Raw genomic sequence first — 21,838 nt, 5'->3', positions numbered from 1 at the left:
TTAGCCCAATAGAGCTAGCTATTAATTTCGTTTTGGCATTTTGCGCTCGAAAACTTTAAAAGTCTGAATCACTTTTTACATTGTTGCCACCAACTATTAACGCCCTGTATTATATTTAAAGAAATTAAATAATGAAGACTGTGCATAAATATATGTATGTTTCACGCATTATAATAAGCATAACAACGGTACCTAGAGCCATCCAATTTTGAATAATGTACCTCTCCCCCCGAATATGGGCATCTGGAAGTAATAATTTCGAAATAGTTTTATAATGCATTTCATATTTTGTAAAGCATTTATGAGTTTTGATTAAGAAACTCAACAATTTCAAATCGAGCAATGGCAACACTGTACAGAAGGGGGGGGAAGCATTTTTATCTCCAGCGCGCGAGACGTTGTACTGGAAATTCTAAAGATACGTTGTTTGATATTTTTAAACTATTTTGCGATATTGCTGAATTAAGTTCAATTTTACGGTGTCCGCCGATAACATCGCGGCAAAAACATCGCGGACGAAAACGTCGCGGAGAAAACAACGCAAGGCGAAAACGTCGTGCTACAAAACATCGTGGGAGAAAACATCGCAAAGAGAAAACATCGCAGTTCTAAAACATCGTGGTACAGAACATAGTCTTAGAAAATAAAGCGGTTCAAAAACTTCGCAGTTTAAAAACATCGTCATCGAAAATATCGTGGTAAAAAATAAAGTATCTACAAATCATCACATGACGATAACTTCGCAGACATGCTTTTTTCAGGTTTTAATTATTGTAAATGGATATTCCCATAATGATTTGTGAGCGCAGTATGTAAAGAAGGATAATTTTTATTTTCACATATTTTATTAACTAATAAATGTTTGCTGAAAAAGTAAGAAGCAAACTTAAGCATAAAAAATTAAATGCAAATTATAGATTATACTTTTCATGAAAAATTACCAGTAAAAACTTTATAAAAATGATTCATTAATGGCCTTTGTTAGTTAACTATGTCGGTTTAAAATTCTATTAAGTGCTATAAGTTGCATTAATTTTCTATGCTTAAGTTTCATTCTTATTTTCTCAGCAAAAATTTATTAGTTAATAAAAAGTATGAAAGTAAAAATTATCCTTCTTTCCATCTTGCGATCAGAAATCAATATGGGAATATCCATTTACAGTTATTAAAGCCTGAAAGAAGCATGTCTGCGATGTTATCGTCATGCGATGATTTGTAGATACTTTATTTTTTACCACGATATTTTCGACGACGATGTTTTTAAACTGCGAAGTCTTTGAACCGCTTTATTTTCGACGACGATGTTTTAGAACTGCGATGTTTTCTCGTTGCGATGTTTTCTCCCAGGATGTTTTGTAGCATGACGTTTTTGCCTTGCGTTGTTTTCTCCGCGACGTTTTCGTCCGCGATGTTTTTGCCGCGATGTTTTCGGCTGTAACCAATTTTACGGTTCAAGTGCGAAGAACATGATATTTAATAAACATTAACAAAAAACTCCCCTTTCGGTGCAATGTAAAATCTGAAAGCTTCAAAAAAATTTTTTTTTTTTTTTTTGTTTTTGTTTTTGTTTTTAATATTTAATCCAAAGAGCCAATTTGCCCTGAAGGACTATTAATTTCATTTTAGCATTTTTGCATTGAAAATTAGAAACGGCGAATCACTTTTCAAATTGTTGCCACCAAATATTATAGCAATGTATTACATTTAAAGAAATTAAATAATAAAGAATATGCATGAATGTCTGTATGTATGTTTCTCGCATTGTGATGAAACAACGTTACCTAGAGCCATCAAAATTTGAATAACGTAACCTTCCATAGAACATGGGCATGTGGAAGCCCTAATTTGGAATTTGAAATTTGTTTCATTATCGATTTGTATTTCAAATTGATGAGGATATTCACGTTTTGTCAATGTCAAATTAAAAATAATAATAATAATTTTCGACAAATAACGATATCTAACTTTCAGTGCGATTTCCCGGGTTCTTGGGAAATTTTTATCTCGTTACGAAAAAATAAAATTATAAGAAATTTGACTCTCTTATGACAAAAATTGGCCAGAATATTTAATTTCAAAATTCGCAGTTTTTGGTGTCAGTTTTAACTTGTCTTGAGAAATTGGTTTATTAAATTAGCGAATTAATTTGGCAAATACGTTTAAATGAAGTGCAGCAAATAACGGGCGTAATTTAATAGGGCTTACAAGGGAATCATGTAGTGTCCACTTGAGAGGGTTTTCTTCTCTCTCTTTTTTTTTTTTTTTTTTTTTGTATTAATAGACTTTTTTTTTTAACTGCTAACTAAAATAGCAAAACATAGCTTTAGTAAAGCTCCACACAGTCTCAGGTTTACACGCCTACAAAATATTTTAAGGCGATCATAGAAAGGTAAATACAGTAAGACCCCACGTTCCATCGAAGTAGAGCGTAATGCGAAACAGCGCTAAGCGAGGCTATCTTAACATGTAAATAATGGGGTTAGGGGAAGACGGATAAAAAATGGTTAGGCATTAAATTTAATAATGTTTTTTTTAATAAAAATAAAATCAAACATTTATTTCTTACAAAAATAAAAACAATATAAACGCATATACTTTTAAAAACAAATAAAATTCTCAGTCAGATAATTCAGTCTATTCTGGGTTTCCAATTTTCTGCCTTTTTGTCAAGAAGGCATTATGATAGATTGGCTTAATGGCATATTGCGTTCAATTTCTTCGTCAATCCATATAGACAGTCGTTTTTCTATTTCCTCTATAATATTATTTCTAGAACGGGTAATTCTAGTTGCAGAACTCGACGTAGTTGCAGTTGCCGATGACAGTATTTTTTCTTTATTCTTAAGAATTGTCCTTATTGTTGAATTTGCCAAAATCAATGCAGCGCTAATTTGAGATTGACGTTCACCAGAATGTAATCACTTGCATTTGAGTTTCCAGTGAAATGCTTTTTCTGGTTGCTTACTTTTCTTGTGTTTTACTCGTATTATCACCCATGATAAAAACTAAAGATCATAATATTTGTCACTGTATTATTAATCGTTATAGTATTATATATCAAATTTACAATAATGTCAACAAATGTTGTTTCAAATGATTAAAAAGCAAGAAACACAACTACACTGTTTCGGATATGTTATTTGGAAACCTAGCGCTGCGCACAATTTCGGAGAATCCCCGGGTTGAAATAAAAGAGCGCTAAACCGAAACAGCGTTAAGCGGGGTCTTACTGTATACTCGTTTTTCTTGTATAAAACTTCGTCTCAAACATCATTTCTCGAATGCTGCCGCAAAGAACAGCTACATCATCAAAATTTCGCTCTATCATCCCGTCCGCAATACGACGATTGGCAGATAGTTACTCAAAGCGAGGTGGGCTTCCTTCCCCCCCCACCCAATAGAACTGTCTGTCAGTCCGTTGCGCCATCGAGCACTGGCGCGCATGGACGAACACAAGAACTGGTTTAAAAACCTCTCCTTGTGTTTCTGAGAATTTCACCTCTTATGCATAGATCCAAAATCGTGGGTGCCAAATTTCGAGGAATATGCTGTACGAAATAAAAACTAATATTGTTATAAAATGATAAAGAAGACTTGTCATGAATGTCCGTACCCAGATATGCTTTGCCTGTAATACGGATATTGTAGGAAAAACATATTGCGTCTTATTTTACCATTTATTGAAATGCGAGTAGCATAATGAACTTCATTCTCGATATTATGAACATAAAAATTATTCGATGCGCTGGATGGGATGTACTTGCCAACTTCAACCAAAACTCGAAATATTTAACGTAAGATTACCATACTTTTAAGTTATTTGGAACAATGCAATTTTCTAATGGAAATTCTTAAACATTTAACCCAAAGGGCTATTAATTTCATTTTGGCCTTTTGCGTTGAAGACTTTAAATGTCCGTTCAACTTTTCAGACTGTTGCCATCAAATATTAACGCCCTGTGGTATATTTAAAGAAATTAAATAATGAAGAATCTGCATTAATGTATGCATGTTTTTTGCATTTTGATAAAACAACGGTACCTAGAGCCATCCAATTTTGAATAATGTAATACCATTCTGAGTATGGGCATCTGGGAGCCCTAATTTGGAATTTGTTTTATTATCGATAAGAACTTAAATTGCGCCGGAGCCCACCGGAGTTCTAAATCAGGCGCTTCTTTTTTTAACTCAACAACAACTTCAGTAGAAATTTGATATCGAAAACTTTATTTTTTGCAATAAAATTATATTACAAATCGCTTATTAAATTTTAATTTATCTCTTTACATTTTATTTAATTTTAATTTAATTATTTAGTTACGTTTATCTTTAATTATTTAACTATTTTAATAATAATAATTAATTTTATTTAATTAAGTAATAATCGTTAATTAGATAATTGACATATACTAATTATTAAAATTAATTAAATAATAACTAACTATTGAATTTTTAAATTATTAATAATTTTAATAGTCATTTTATTTATTTACTTACTTTTGTTCCTCTTTGCTGACGGTCTTCCATAGGACTCCGGCACTTCTGATTTTAGAAATTAAGCCCTGATTTCATATTTCGTAAAACTTTAGCGAATTTTTCATTAAGAAACTCAACGATTTCAAAGCGATCACTGGCAACACTGTACGGGAAAAAAAAAAAAAAAAAAAAAAAAAAAAATGAAATGTTTCAGATTTTAAATTACGTCCAAAGGGGCGTTTTTTAACATTTCGTGCGTTACCTTTCTTTATTAAATATCATGTTCCTCGCACTTAAACCATAAGATCCAGTGCAACAGCAATATCGCAAAATAGTTTTAAAACGAGCATATCTTTAGAATTTCCGATACAGAGACTCACGCGCTGGAGATAAAAATGTTTTTTCTGCACAACGTTGCCATTGCTCGCTTTGAAATCCTTGAGTTTGTTAATCAAAAATTCGTCAAAGTTTTAAAAAATACGAAATCGATCATAAAACAAATTTCAAATTTGGTCTTCCACATGCTCATATTCGTTGGAGGATTACGTTATTCAAAATTCGATGACTCTATGTACCGTTATTTTATGACAATGTGAGAAATATACATACATTTACGCAGATTTTCATTATTTAATTTCTTCAAATATAATGCAGGACTCTAACATTTTATGGCAACAGTTTGAAAAGTGAACCGACATTTATGAGTCCGACGCGAAATGCCAAAACGAAACTAATAGTCCTTCGGGATTCAAATCCCTTTGGACTAAAAAAAAAAAAAAAAAAAAAAAAAAAAAAAAAATATTGTTATCTCCAGCGCGCGGGTCTCTGTTTTGAAAATTCTAAAGATAGGCTCGTTTTAAATTTTGCGATATTGCTGTTGAACTGAGTTTGATGGTTTGAGTACGTAGAACATGATATTTAATAAATAAAGGTAACACACAAAATGTTGAAAAAACGCCCCTTTAAACGTAATTTAAAATTTGAAAAATTCAGATATTTTTCCGCTATCTTTTTTTAACTTCCTTGTACGAAGTAAAAAGGAAGTATTGTATTCGCGAAAAGTTTCAGGCAGCATATTTCAACGAAAATATCCATTTTGACCGCTATCGAATGCAATTTAACGATGTTTTTGAGTGACATCTGTACGTAAGAACAGAATAAAGGACTCTCTTTCCCAAAACGGATTATAAAATAAATTTAAAATGGATTGAGAAGAGATTTTAACAAAACGTTACAACGCTCCTTTAAACGTAATCCAAAATCTGAAAGCTTTTTTTTTTTTTTTTTTTTTCCAATTAAAATTACAGTTTCTCCGCCAAAGCAAGCTATTCGACCAACGGGCAGAAAGACAAACTTTTCCGTGTACAAAATCGAAAATTTACTATCGGTCCCACTTGACAAAAAATGCACTGAAGTTGGTGCACAAAACTCACTACTCTACTAAAATGTAAACAAATGGCGGCCTCATTAGCACCACTTTTAAATCGATAATAATTCTACAACTATCGCGTGCAGATTAATTAAATGCATAAAAACTTTAATTGAAACATAAGAACAGCATAATTCCATCACACAAAAAAATGCCCAATTTACTAACACATGAGAATAAAAATATTGAGCTCACCAAGCCAGGTAATAAGGTGAGCATATACAACTTCGGTGCAGCCGATTAAGTGAAAAAGGGGAGGTGCATAACTAGATGTTATCTTAGTCCCGTATGTAAAATTTCAATGTCCTACGGCTACTCGTTTTTGAGTTAATGCGAAATACGTAGGTACGTACGTACAGAAGTCACGGGGAAAATCTCTTCTGAATCCATTTTACAATTAATTTTGGAAAAAAAACTTTTATTCTGTCCGTACATACGGATATTGCACGAAAAAAATCGTTCAAATGGATTCGAGAGCCGTCAAAATGTATATTTTCTTCGAAATATGTACCCCGAAATTTTTCGCGATTGCAATACTTTCTTTACTTCTTATAAGGAAGTAAAAATAAATACAGAACTTTAATTTGTATCTTTATATGAGTACGTCGTTTTAATGTTTTATACCCTGTTTCACTTTATAAAAAAATCGGATGTGTGCACAACATGACTTCCTTGTACGGAATATTAAATTATACGCATTTTTTCTTGCATTTCATTTAAATGTATTGGATTGAATTAAATCTACTTCGCCGACAGCGCATAAACCACAATAGAATAAATGCACTCTTTAAAATTCACAATATTTGTTTACCATAGCGACACTCTGGCGCTAGGTTCACTTAATATTTCGTTCATATTATAACTAAGGAATGCACAAAATTTATATCGTTTGAAGAATTATCTAATCGTTGCCACATCTTCTGTTCAAATACTATAATAAAACTAGAACGATGTATAAAAGAAATTAAGCAAACAAAAAAAAAAAAAAAAAAAAAAAAAAAGAGACAGTTTTTCACAGACGATTCAGTATTTCTCATTCAATTAACTCAGTTCTCACTTCGCGAGAAGGCAAAAATACATAAAAACTCAAAATATCTATATTAAAGTTACGAAATAAATCTTAAACACTTATTTCCTCGAAAAAATTCCAGAAAGAATTAAGCATGAATTAATTGGCAATAATAAATGAATGCGTTATCTTTGATGTTGCGAAGCTAAGTTTCTCTAGATTGGCAACAAATCCACTAGTCTCCTGTTTCAAATGTAAACATCAATGGCCGCCATTAAAAACAGGCTTAGCGGCAATTAAACCACTTTAAAATTGCTGATAATTCTAAAAATATTGCACATAGATTTACTAAAGGCATAAAATCCTTAACCGGAAGATAAAAGCAACATAAGTCAATCATTTTTAAAGCAAAAAATGTACAATTTACAAACATATAAGAGTAAAGAAACTGACATCACTGAGCCGAGTAGGAGAGTGGATATAAATATATTTATATACGTTTGAAGCGGCCGATTGTAACCAAAATACGAGATGCACATCTACATGTTATAGCAGTCCTACATACAAAATTTCAACGTTCTGAGGCTACTCGTTTTTGAGTTAAGCGAGATACACGTACGTACGTTCGTTTTTACGCCACGAAAAATTCTCTTCAGAATTCATTTTAAAGCAGTTTTATAATTTTTTTAGAGGAAAAGAGTCTTTTATTCTGTCTTTACGCACAGATGTCACGCAAAAACATCGTTAAATTGCATTCGATAGCGGTCAAAATGTATATTTTCTTTGAAATATGCTGCCTGAAACTTTTCGCGATTACAATATTTCCTTTTTACTTCGTAGAAGGAAGTAAAAATGGTTTATTTGCAGTACTTAAAATCCAAGCAGTAAAACACCCAGGGAAAAAAATGTACAGTTTATGTATTTGAGAGTTTCAGACTGAAAAGTCTTCTGTATAATGTTTACCCGTGTGCATAATTTCTCTGTGAATTGTTATTAGGCCTAGTTGTTCGTGTTGCAGTATACACGAGGGTTCACCTAAGCTGTCATTCTATACTAACATAATGCTAACGACTCGAAAGAAGTCATCAAAATTACAAATAATAAATCTCATAATAAGACTGCTACAACACAATATAAACAAAAACAGAAGCCTCAAGTCAAACCATCCGTATAACAACATAACCTGCACAACAAAAAGCGCATCAATGTGAGGTAAAAACAAAACAATTTTCGGAATCAAAGTAATGAAGACGGTGGAAAAAAAAACAAATAAATAAATAAATAAATAAATAAAAAGACAAGAATAAAATAAAATAACATATTTGGCGAAAGAAATTTAAGGAGAAGGCAGGAGTTTTCTAACGAAGAATAAAAATATCATAAAGATAAAATACAAGAAAGAGAACTAAAAAAAAAAATACACAAAAGTAAAAAAAAGGGGGGGGGAATAAAAACCTACCATATAATAGTCTGAGAATAGGTTGGGAGATACCAAATAGCAGTTGTAGAGGGAAGGGGTGTAAGGAGGGGCAATTTGTAGAACTGTTCGGGTCGGGCAACCACCTTTCGTTCTCTGCTGGAACCTGGCAACAACGACTTTTCCCATTGCAAGCCACGTTACATATGTATCCACACGCAATGATCAGATAACCTCTAGACCTGTCCGGGTACCTTGGTTCCGGATGGTATAATAAATTGATTACCACTTCAGGACAGCACTTTAATCTGGAATATGTGCTCATTTTCACGCATCCCATGCACATGCCCATGAGTTTCTTTTCATGTTGCAGAAATCCTTTAAAATCACTTGATAAGAGAATGCTAATTATTCTTCAAATACTGATTCACGCTTTAAGCAGCGTATCAACTATCCATCGAAGGTGATGCTTTTAGAGTTTTAGATCCTGGAAAATGTTTTCAGCGACTTTAATATCCCTTGCATTCGGGTTTCCTCGCTGATGGGACATCGCAAATTTGGCATGCAAGTCGGTTGTCCCCTCTCAGGGAACATTCAAATTTGTTACTAATTGCATAGGACAAACTTACACCAGCACAACGTTTTGAAAAATGCTACGTTTTCTGACAAAATATCATGAAAAATCAAAGCAAAATATAATTTATATATACTGAACATGAACGGTGTTACAGTAGAGTCATTAGGGTATTTTTGAAGCAAGAGACGTGAAAAATGAGCAAGGCTCTCGCCAGCACTCGAACCTGGATGTCTCGAATACGCGCCGAGTGCACTACTGTTACACCACGAAGGCATGCAGAAAAGAAGGAGAAAATACCTAATATACAACCCCTTTCAAAGGGCGACTGGGGATTAAGGGATCCAATCGCCAAATCCTGGTGGTGAAGAATCATTAGCCACCACCTTTTTCTTTCGGCCGCCACTGTAGAACCTTTAGATTATTTGAAGCAGAAAACATGAAAAATGAGGAATGTCTTCGCCAGGACTCGAGCCTGGATCTCTTCAATACGCGCCAAGTGTGCTACCGTTACACCACGAAGGGCATGCTGGAAGGAGGGAGAAAATGCTTTACACATCGGAAAAGAATGAAATGAAATTCAGTCACTGTGCGATTTAGGGGGACTCGTACAGCTTAAAAACCATCAGATCTTAGAATATGTGACTGTTGCAAGAACTGAGATAACTTATTTATTTTAAAAGCAATGACTTCCAACATTTTACAGCTGACTGCATAATATAGCTGCTTTCTGAAATAGTAATCAGAAAGTTTGTGTTGCCACAAATATTTTTATAATTTAATCCGCTTTGTGACAAAATTTTTCGTCATGTTTCCACCTTGTTTAAAACATTCTTTTGCATAATTTAATTCCATATTTAATATATAGCTTTTATAACATTTGGAAACTACTGTGAACCAAAAATTCTAAGAATTTCATGTTAAATTTTTATTTTATTTGGAGTTGAGTTTATAAAATGTATTTTATTAAAAAATCTGTAATGTTTTCTTGCATAAAATTTTTTAATATTAAAATATTCCTCAGATTTTTTGGTTCAGTTAGAAAATAGAGCCCATATAAAAAATTCCATCCAATTTCAAATATGTACCATTAGCCATTTTTAAAATATGATGCGCGCAAGGTGGAAACATGACGAAAAATTGTGTCACAAAGCGGACTAACTTACAAAAATATTTGTGGCAACACAAACTTTCTGGTTACTAATTCCCAAAGCAGCTATGTTATGTAGTCAGCTGTAAAAAGTTGGAAGTAATTGCTTTAAAAATAAATAAAATATCCCAATTCTTGCAACAGTCACGTATTCGAAGATAAGGGGTTTAAGGTGTATGAGCCCCCTTAAACTCCATTTTAAACAAAGGGGACAAGGTATACGTGAAGCAGATTTATTTACATTCTGCATAGGGCGAACTATACAGTTTGAAAAGGGTGTCCGCCGATAGCATCGCGGCAAAAACATCGCGGACGAAAACGTCGCGGAGAAAACAACGCAAGGCAAAAACGTCGTGCTACAAAACATCGTGGGAGAAAACATCGCAAAGAGAAAACATCGCAGTTCTAAAACATCGTGGTACAAAACATCGTCGTCGAAAATAAAGCGGTTCAAAATCTTCGCAGTTTAAAAACATCGTCGTCGAAAATATCGTGGTAAAAAATAAAGTGTCTACAAATCATCGCATGACGATAACATCGCAGACATGCTTTTTTTCAGATTTTAATAACTGTAAATGGATATTCTCATAATGATTTGTGAGCGCAAGTGTGAAGAAGGATAATTTTTACTTTCACATTTTTTATTAACTAATAAATTTTTGCTGAAAAAGTAAGAAGGAAACTTAAGCATAGAAAATTAAAATATAGATTATACTTTTCATGAAAAATTACCAGTAAAAACTTTATAAAAATGATTTATTAATGGCAATTATTAGTTAACTATGTCGTTTTAAAATTCTATTAAGTGATATAAGTTGCATTAATTTTCTATGCTTAAGTTTTCTTTTTATTTTCTCAGCAAAAAATTTATTAATTAATAAAAAATATGAAAGTAAAAATTATCCTTCTTTCCATCTTGCGATCACAAATCATTATGGGAATATCCATTTACAGTTATTAAAGCATGTTTGCGAAAAGCATGTATGAAAAAAGCATGTCTGCGATGTTATCGTCATGCGATGATTTGTAGACACTATTTTTTACCGCGATATTTTCGACGACGATGTTTTTAAACTGCGAAGTTTTTGAACCGCTTTATTTTCGACGACGATGTTTTGTACCACGATGTTTTAGAACTGCGATGTTTTCTCTTTGTGATATTTTCTCCCACGATGTTTTGTAGCACGTCGTTTTTGCCTTGCGTTATTTTCTCCGCGACGTTTTCGTCCGCAATGTTTTTGCCGCGATGTTTTCAGCTGTAACCTTGAAAAGACAGACGAACACACCGACTGTACCCTAAAAGATGGACATCTTCTCAAATTAGAATGAAGCAGCTCGTGTTGATGTACAGAACGCTTTTAAATCCAGACCTGCACTAAAGGTTTACAATTTCTGATAAATTTTATTCTGTAAATATCGTAATTAGTCATCTGCATTTTCGTGAATAAGTGCCGTCGAGTTGTCTGCAGGTCAGGCCATACACGACTTTGGCTAATTGCATTATTTTACGGTATTTGAATGATTCTTCTTATGCAAAATCTGTTCTATACTTCTGTTGTTTTGCAGACTCCACAAGACTACGTAAATGGGAAGAGTCTGAAAAAAAAGAGTAAGTATGTATATTTATAACAATGCGATTGGCAAACGCCAACTATCGTAAAGAAACCTCTCTGTTTGTGTCTCACGTCAACGGTATTTGTACTGGTCGGAAAGTTTTCCCTTTGCTTTAAATATTAAATAGCAGTTTGTAAAATTAACCGAGTTAAGTTTTAGAAGATAATTTAATGTGTGAAACGGAAATAATTTAAATCCGTGTTTCTGATATTCCCGTGAGAAGCGGAAGTTAATTAAGCTGAAGTCAACAATAAATATTTAGTTGTTTTTATTTCTGTTCTATTCATTTAGTGTTCTAATGACCTTTTCTTAAAGCCGGGACGAAAGGTCATCTGGCAGGCTAGAAGGCTAGACATAGTACTAAGTCAAACTGAGTTTAACTTTATATAATAGTACGCAATTTTTCTGCAGAAAACTTCAGCGCTATGATGTATGATGTTTAGTAACTCTAAAATAAAATAGGACAGCGGTTTTCACCCTTTTGACTAACGCGGATCATCTAAACAAAAATTAAAAAACCTTCAGTACCACCATTACATTTCACAATGATTTTTTTTTTTTAATTTCTTAATAGAAATGTTAAAAAAAGTCTGATGTGTACTCCACACGACTTCCTTGTACGGAATATTAAATTATAGGCTTTTTTTTCCTTGCATTTTATTTAAACTTTTACTGGATTGAATTAAATCTACTTCGTCGATAGCGCGTTAATCACAATAGAATAAATACACTCTTTGAAATTTGTTTACCAAAGTGACACTGGCGTTAGGTTCACTTAACTTACGCACAAATTTTAATTCATCTGAAGAAGTATCTAATCGTTGCCACATGTTCTATTCAAATACTATGATAAATCTAAAACGATGTATAAAAGAAATTAAATGAACAAACAAACAAGAAAAAAGAAGAAAAAAAGTTTTTCGCAGATCATTCAGTATTTCTCATTCAATTAATTCAGTTCTCACTTCGCGACAAGGCAAAAATACATAAAAACTCAAAATATCTACATTAAAAATTACGAAGTAAATCTTAAACACTTATTCCCTCGAAAATAAACCATGAAAAAATTCCTCAAAATTGCAACGCCTATGGTTTTTGTAAAACCGTGTAAAAGTGTTTCTCACATCTGTATATACTACATAATAAATTTCACATTAATCGCGAGTCATTCACATTATAAGCTTATCTGAAAAAAAGGCGGGGAAAAAAGGTCCCTATAAGAAAGCAATGAAATAATGATAAATTCACAAATATCACAATTAACTGATAATTATAAATTAATTTGTAAATAAGCATGATAAACATAAATAAACAATAACACTCAGATAAGTGATCATTTTGATTACTTCTGAAACAAATAGTCTTGGGAATGCTTCAGAATTTTTCACAATCATCAAAAATTTTCCCGTAACTACACTTAGAGAGGCTTTTCAGCGACCAAGCTATCAAATTTTTAAGCGTTAGTAGTACAAAGCGGGTCAGTCGCTGGACACTGGTAGTTCGGTCCGAGGTTCGAATCCCTCGAATGGGCTGGCTGCATGGGTGTTTTCGTGGTTTTCCCCATGTGTAACGTGTATACGAGCCAGTTTCCCTTAAAACGTCCTCCACGAAGGCATCCCTCCCCTTAGGCAGATAGACCTAGTGTACTTTGCCATAATTAAATACACCAACACAAAGCGGGTCAAGCCAGTAAGCCAATAATCCTAATTCCTCCCCACTTTGGGTTATGTTAGGTTATTTAAATATGGAAAAGCACCTATCTAGCGGTCCTATATACTGAATTTCAACGTTTTAAAGCTACTCGTTTTTGAGTTATGCGAGATACGTTCATACGTACGTACGTACGTACGTACAGACGCCACGAAAAAAAATCTCTTCTGAATATAATTTTAAATCAGTTTTATAATTCGTTCGAGTTCTTTATTCTATCTTTACGTACAGATGTTACGTAAAAACATTATTAAATTGCATTCGACAAGTGTCAAAATGGATATTTTCGTTGAAATATGATATCCGGAATTTTTCATGATTACAATACTTCTTTACTTCGTACAAAGAAGAAAAAAATTAGGTTTGTCCGATATCAAAGTATTATATCCTGTTAAGTTCAAGACAATCAAGATCAGCCTTAATACCATACGGCAGACTTAAAACGCAGACTCGAAAGATATCATCAAGTAAAATTACTTGCAGTCGGCTGAAAAATGACTCAGGATTCGGTAAAAATTTACAAATATGAACCACTTAGACTAACGAAGAACTAAGATATGTTTCAAACAGATGCAACCCCTTAACAACATACGTAACCCGATATTTAATTAACAGCAAAAATAATTTAATGTGTATCTCCTCTAAACAATTCCCGTTCAATGTAGTTAACCTTTACATCTTTTGTACCACCAGAACGGATATAAACCCTAAAGTGATTGATAATTCGTGTTTTAATTAATTTAAAAAAATAAGACATTCTGAATTTAATAAAGAGAAGGAAAAAAATATGTTAAACCCCTCCCTACGTCAGATAGAATTGGCATTTTTTTAAATCTCCTTCACTCTCAATCTCTTCTTTGCATAAAGGATAATAAATTGGATTGCCCATTAAGAGGGCACCGGATATTAATAATAATGAAGATAAGGTTCATCAATTATTTCTGCTCAAACAAGCGACCGCGGAAGAAATAAAAAAAAAAAAAAAAAAAATCATCAATCATTGGCGACATTTTCTCTCACGCTCCTGTTTCGTCGGAGATGAAATATAGCCTATCGCGCTCTGCTTACCGAAAGCTTTGGCGAGTTTCATTCTACAAGAAACCATTAAAGATGTATTCAAATATGCAATCGGTGAACGTTATAATCTAAATATCTAAAGAAGAAAGTTTGTGTGTTTTTCCTCTAATAACTCGGTCACTACTATAGCTATCGTCGCCAAACTTTCTACGATTCTTTTCTGAGTTCTGGAAAAGGTCGATGTTCACTTTTTTCAAAAAAAAAAAAAAAAAAAAAAAAAAAAAGTAGTTAACACCAGAGGTATTAATTAAAAACACTGAAAACACTAATTTTCGCCCTCATTTTTTTCCAGTGGCAACAGTCTCGCAAGCTGGAGATGAAAATCTGCTTTATTTCGAAAGTTGTTGCCACTGCTCGCTTTCAAATTCTAGAGTTTGCTAATAAAAAATGTTTAAGTTTAACAACGAAATAAAAATAGCATTCTCAAACATTAAATATATTATTTCCAATTTCAAAAATTCGTGGAAAGCCATTTCGACTAGTTCCATCTTCGTAAGACTTTGATCAGCCGATATATTAATTAAAAACTCTGAAAATACAAATTTTCGCACTCATTTTTCCGAGTGGCAACAGTCTTGCGCGTTGGAAACAAAAATGCTTTATTTCGAAAAGTGTTGCCACTGCTTGCTTTCAAATCGTAGAGTTTGTTAATAAAAATATTTTACAAATTCTTTATATATATATAAAAAAGAATGTCTGTTTGCGTTACTGATTTCTGATTAATTTTCTGCCCCATTTAATTGACTAAAATTGAATATATGTCAAATATTGGATGAAACCTGAGCTTTTGCGGCCATTTCATTAGAAAGACGAAAATTATTAAAAACTTCTTGCCATTGTTGCTGATATAATGAGAGAGAATTATCTTATTTTTCTATCGAAATTTTTTATGTGGGTTCCAAATTGCATCAGACTGAAAAATGTATGAGTATAAATTTTTGTATCGTTATTAGATAAGTATTACAGTGGTAGTTCTAAGTTGTTAGATGGTTGTTAGATGCATTACTCTGATTTTAACTTAACTGGCATCGGGTACTTCCGCTAGTATTATAATAACGCGAGATATATGCCATTGTTTAATTACATCCTTGCTTCTACACACAAAGAGAACGGTTTGGTGGGCATATTTGCTTTTTAAATTCTTTCGCAGAGGACTAAGAGTATGTACACCTATAGGCAAAAGTTTATTTCATCTTCTCAATGAATAGTTGTTTAAAAGTACTGATTTTATGACTATAAGACGGGGTAAGAAATTATTTTCGCTACGGCGAAGATTCAACCAGTTTAATATCTGCATCTCAAATTAAGCAAACACTATTTTCTAGCGATTATTTGCCCAGTTTTGTATGATTAAATACTTCTAGATTACTAGAATGATGATATAGAATTCACCGATAAAATTTTAAAAAAAAAAAAAAAATCTTGCTGAATTTTACATCAAAATAATCTATTCGGTATCTCTCCCGCCTTCGTGGCCTTTCATGCCACTGTGGTCAGCCCACTCGCGAATTTCGAGAGGCCCGAGGTTCAAGTCCCGGCGAGGGCAATGTACATTTCTTCAATCTCCGGCTTAAAAAAATTCCAAATGTTTCTACAGTTGCGCCGAACTAAAAAAAAAAGTAGTGGATGATGATTGTTTACACCAGGACTTGGTGTAAACAATCATTAAGGGGCGATTGGGTCCCCTTATCCCCAGTCGCCCTTTAAAAGGGGGAGTTTGTAAGGTATTTCTCCCGCCTTCTTGGTGTTTAAAAAATATTTTTATCTCCAGCGCGCGAGACTGTATCGAAAATGCGAAAGATATGCTGTTTTTAAATATTTAGTGATTTTGCCGTTGAATCGAGTTTTATGTGGCTTAAGTGTCAAACATATGATATTTAGTAAATAAAGTAAGCATACAAAATGTTAATAATAATAAAAAAAACATTTTTTCTATCCATCTGCTAAGATAATAACAGTGATATGATAAACCGAGAAAATAGTAAAAAACGTATAAAAATGTATGGCAACATTCAACACTGCATCGGGAGTTCTGAATTTTGTTAAATTAAATACAAATTTTGCAATATTGCTGTTGAATTGTATGTGGTGCAAGTGTGAAGAAAATTATGTTCAATAATGAAGTTAAACGGGTTAAACAAACGGGTTAAACTAAAGGGCAAAACAAAACGGTGAATGCAACAGCAGACCAAGTGGAGTGCGAGATCAGCGAGCTCGTAAAAAACTTTAACCAACTCTTTCGGACAACCGTTAAAATCTGAAACCTTTCAGATTTTTTTCTTTTAGTTTGACTTTTGTATTTACTTTTTAAATGACAGTAAACCCGATATCGTCTTTTTAAGTTGACTTAAACAAGGGAAATTTTGCTTTTTCAGATATGAAGGAATACCCAAATATAAATATTTTTTTCATGAATTTCAACAATTTATGATCATTTTTTCATTATAATTTATGATCATTTTCATTAAACCTTTCAAAGTCTTTATATATATATATATATATATATATATGTTGTATGATCTTAAATTCATTTAGTGCGAAAACAGGTTACTGCTACTTGCGCAATTGCTGCAAAGTAAGTTCATAATAATTTATTTACTGAATAATATTGATTAATTGATGATATTATCTCCTAAGTTTAATTAAAGTAGAATGATCTTAAAAAAGTGAAACCATAGTAGTAAGTTATTTTGAAAGATGTTTTGAAGTAACTTGAAAGTAAAATGTTAATAATGTTTTAACGGGGACTGGAATTAAATCATCATGAAGAACAAAATTTCAATTGTAAATGGAATAAATTAAAGGCAAGAATTAAATTAAATGCACGTAATCATTGTCATTGATCGGAAATTAGTTGACTTTTCAAGGGGAACAAACCAACTCCCGTTCAATGAACAATAATTAATAAATATATACGAAGATGTTTTGTCTTTACTCGAGCTATAAGTTTAAACCAAACCGTATATAATTAAGCAACGTGCAGACGAGAAAATCAGGGAATTTCCGCTAACTTACGAAAGATTTTACAGCTATTTATTATACGCACTCGGTCGTAAACATCTGCGGCTACAGTTAAGAGAGGGAACGCATTTTCATATTTGCATGTCATGGCGAAAGGAACAGCAATCTGTCATGCGCGCAAGAAAAAATTCACGTCATGTCAGTTTCTTCGATTACCACAACAGCTTACTAAGCTCCACCCCCCCGTTACCACTTTATTTTCAATCCAAAACCAATCACGTCCTTAATATGGATTTCAAATCAGTCAGTTTCTGATATTCTTTCAAGTGCTAATATTTTTATTAATAAACTTAATTAAAAGAATTGCTCTTCAGACTTTAAAATTTAGCTGGAACCGCCGCAAATCTGGCTAAGGCACTTCTCAATTTTTAAATGGAATCATGATTCAAGTTCCAGCACTAGACAAGATGAACTCTGACATTTTATTATTTGAATTATTTATTTTACATTTATATTTCATTTCGTTTTAATAATAATAACTTTTCTTTTCAGATTTTTATTTTTTTTTCATTCTCTGTTCCCGACCGCCTTTCACGGGTGCTCCGGCGTTTCTAATTTTAAAAGTTAAGCTTAGGTAGTTGCCACTCATCATAAGATACGATCTTTAATTTATCTTCTAAACAAAACCGCTTTTCTTACAAAAATGAATAATTTAGAAACAAAAACATTAAAAAATTAACTTAATAGAAAAACCTACTATTTATTGGGTCATCCGGAAAGATCTGCGGCTTTTGGATCCACAAATGAAATAGCGGGGAAAATAAGGAAATTTGCTTTAAGTATATAAGCACAATTTTGTTCTATGACGTTTTGGTCATCTTTCCAGCAATTGGCAAATTACTTTTTTGAAAAAAATTTTAGGCTTTTGTTTATAAAGAAGTAACCGTCTGACACTCTTCAAAAAAGAGAACATGAGAGGTAACAGAAAACATCTCTACTGTACTGAGTATGTTTTTGTCTGACATTCATCATCTTATACATCCATCTATACGTCGTTAAAAGTCTGAATAAGCTCAGTCTAACTCTCACAGACCTATTAAATGAGCTCAAGCTGAAAACCGGGTTTTCATCCAATCGAAAAATAAGTCAAACTATGGAGGGAACTGAAGGACTCTGAATAGAACTGAAAGTGATACTGTTACGAATTTTTGTATATATGCAAATAATTTTAATGAAATTATAAGTGAAATTGTTGTATTTTTTGTATAATGTAATATGGCTTGGCTTGGTTCATGTGATAACGGCAAAGCCTCGAGAGCTATCTGCCAAAGGGAAGGTATGCCTTCGTGGAGGGATGCCTTCTAAGGGGAACTGACTAGTACACACGTTACACATTAGGAAAACCACGAATACGCACATGCAGCCCGCCCGTTCGCGAGATTCGAACCTCGGACCGAACTATCAGTGTTCAGAGATTTTACCACTTGGTCGCTGGTGGGTTTCGTGGTGAAATGAAGAACGATGCCATTCCTTCGTACATGTTTGTAGCAAAGAGAGACTCTCTGAAAATCGTTTGAAAATTCTGAGCTCTGTTAGGTTATGTTTGATTTATATACATTAGGATTATACAGAATATAGTATTTTTTCATTAGTTTCAGTTTGTTTCAATTATTAATATTGGTACTTTTCCGTTTTGCCGGCGCAAGCGATAAAGTCGCCGATAATGGTACAACCGATGCCAAACGGAATATTCTCGCTGGTAACCTTTTACGCCTCATTTTCAAAACAAGTCGCAGCTTTTTCTTATCAGATTGATTGTTTCTTTCAGTACTGGCATATAATGACATAGAATGTTTATCAGATATTTCAGTTTTATGTCTAAGGCAATTTTCGGTAATTAAGTCAGTTAGGATGTAATCACAGCGCTTACCCGAAGCCGAAAATATAGAAAAGGAAAGTCAAGGGTTAAATTCATCTATTCTAATGAGAATGCATTCGTGAAGTAAAGCACTGCAGTTTTACTTAATTTCTGAGTAAGCTATTCGTAAGCATTGAAATATTTCTTGCATTTAAACTTGTGTTCCAAATTAAGATTTAACTTGAAATTAATGTAGATAATTACTGAGAGCATTGGATTTTTGTAGAGTAGTTTACGTGAGATGAGATTGCTTGGGGTCACGTGATATGAACCGGCGAATCAGGATGTTGAACCATGAAAGCATAGTAAATTCTTAAATTAATGTCTTTTTACAAATTTATTGTTTTTATTTATTGGCTTTTTATAAAATTTTAAGCGATATTAAAATGTTTATGCCTTCAAAAAAAGAATTCTTAGAACTAAATTTTTTTTTAATATTTTTTATGTGTATACTGTATGTTGTCGCCAATAAAGTCTGCTTGGCGAGATTTGCGCCGGCGAAACGGAAAAGTACCTTAATATTTTTCCAATTATTCATTTTTGTGAGCAAATTTATCACACGTCACTTTGAATATCTCTACATATAAAAGAGTCTGTCTCTGTGTGTGTCTTTCGTTCGCGCTGCGCGTAAGCTAATAGACCCACGGCTACGAAATTTGGTACATAGGTGCATCTAGACAAGAGCCAGTGCACCTCGAAGCGATTTTTTTCAAAATTCAAATTCGATTTTTTTTTTTTTTTTGTTTTTTTTTTGTTTTTATGTTTTGTGACGAAATCACGTCATTTTGAGACATAATGGGAAAGCCAGATTTTACTCTACGCACTCCATTTTCACATCGTCACGAAACGTAGGCACTTGGCTATTTTACGAACTTAAAATAAATTTCGTGTTTCAATAAATCAATTGAGTACGAATTTATTTAACAAAGGGAGCTTAACACCTTTTCAACGGGATTTTTTCTAAAAACGTTTGTGTTTAAGAATGTACAGTTTATTTTTCTTTGATTTTTGGACACGTTAAACTTTCATCCTTGCGACTGCTTATACAAAAAGAATTTTGGAAAAATGATTATATTTTGCATTTAAAAAATTTTTTAAATGAAGCTTCCGAGTACACTTCTCACATCTTTACAAATGTGATTTTGGCAACAATTTTCCTGTCTTATTGTTGTTGATAGATTTTTGATGAAATCGCATCATTTTGAATAGTTTCATTCTTTTAGAAATATGGGTTTGGCAACAATTTTTCATCGTATTTCTTACGTCATTGTTTTTAAGAGATTGGCATATTTCATTGCCATTTATATATATATATATATATAATACATTTTTATTGATGTTCTTTTTATAAAGTAGTTCTGCAGAGTAAAATTCTGTGTGGAATTTTTTGTTTTTTTGAGTTTCTTTCATGTTATTTTTTGCTTATTTCGCTGTTTGTAAGATATTGAAAAGTTTTGCATGATTTTTTTTCTTCAACGGAAAGTTGGTTAATTTTTTTTATTAGGATAATTAATATTTTATTAAGGGATATAGCTTATTTCATTGTAATTTTTGGTGCTACTTTGGTAGACGGTTGCACGGATTTTGGCAATTAATCTTTTGGCGAGTAATACGACTTATGGTAAACCCATTGCTGGATACGTTATTTATGGTAACCGATACTTCGTTGTCATTTTATTTAAAAAATAATGCGTTTTATTATGCATAAATTCCGTGTTTTAAATATTATTTATCGCTTCTAAATATTAAAAATCAACTTAATTTTGCATTTGTATCTGAAATAAAATTTTGTTGTTTATAGTATTTTATATAATTTTATGTTGTGGATGATGTAATGAATGACGTCACCTTACTTCAAACGTAAATTGGTTTTATTAATATTTATAAATTTAATCTAGTGTTTTAAACATTATTTATGGCTATTAAATATTAAAATACAATTTAATTTTGCATTTGTTTTAAAAATGATTTTATTATGAACTCTTTATTATGGTTAATTTATTTATTAGGATAATTAATAATTGTATTAAGGGATATTGCTTATTTCATTGTAATTTTCGCCGGCGCAAATCTCGCCAAGCAGACTTTATTGGCGACAACATACATTATACACACAAAAAATATTAAAAATATGTTAGTCCTAAGAATTCTTTTTTTGAAGGCATAAACATTTTAATATCGCTTAAAATTTTATAAAAAGCCAATAAATAAAGACAATAAATTTATAAAAAGATATTAATTTAAGAATTTACTATGCTTTCATGGTTCAACATCCTGTTTCGCCGGTTCATATCACGTGACCCCAAGCGATCTCATCTCACGTATACTACTCTACAAAAATATAATGTTCTCAGTAATTATCTACAATAATTTCAAGTTAAATCTTAATTTGGAACACAAGTTTAAATGCAAGAAATACTTCAATTCGTACGAATAACTTACTCAGAAATTATGTAAAACTGCAGTGCTTTACTTCGCTAATGCATTCTCATTAGAATTGATG

General features: G+C 32.4%; 1 protein-coding gene across 1 annotated transcript in view; it reads right to left on the bottom strand.

Moving 5' to 3' along the window:
- Nucleotides 1–21,838, bottom strand: part of LOC118189758 (uncharacterized) — a 171,292-nt gene that overhangs the window by 69,145 nt on the left and 80,309 nt on the right. The window lies entirely within an intron of this gene.

The sequence above is a fragment of the Stegodyphus dumicola genome, chromosome 7 (assembly GCF_044657685.1).
Source record: "Stegodyphus dumicola isolate Sdum_Otavi_A_Nest chromosome 7, ASM4465768v1".
In the NCBI taxonomy this organism is placed as follows: Eukaryota; Metazoa; Arthropoda; class Arachnida; order Araneae; family Eresidae; genus Stegodyphus; species Stegodyphus dumicola.
The sequence above is the reverse complement of the archived record's forward strand: the minus strand, read 5'-3'. Positions and strand labels throughout refer to the sequence as shown.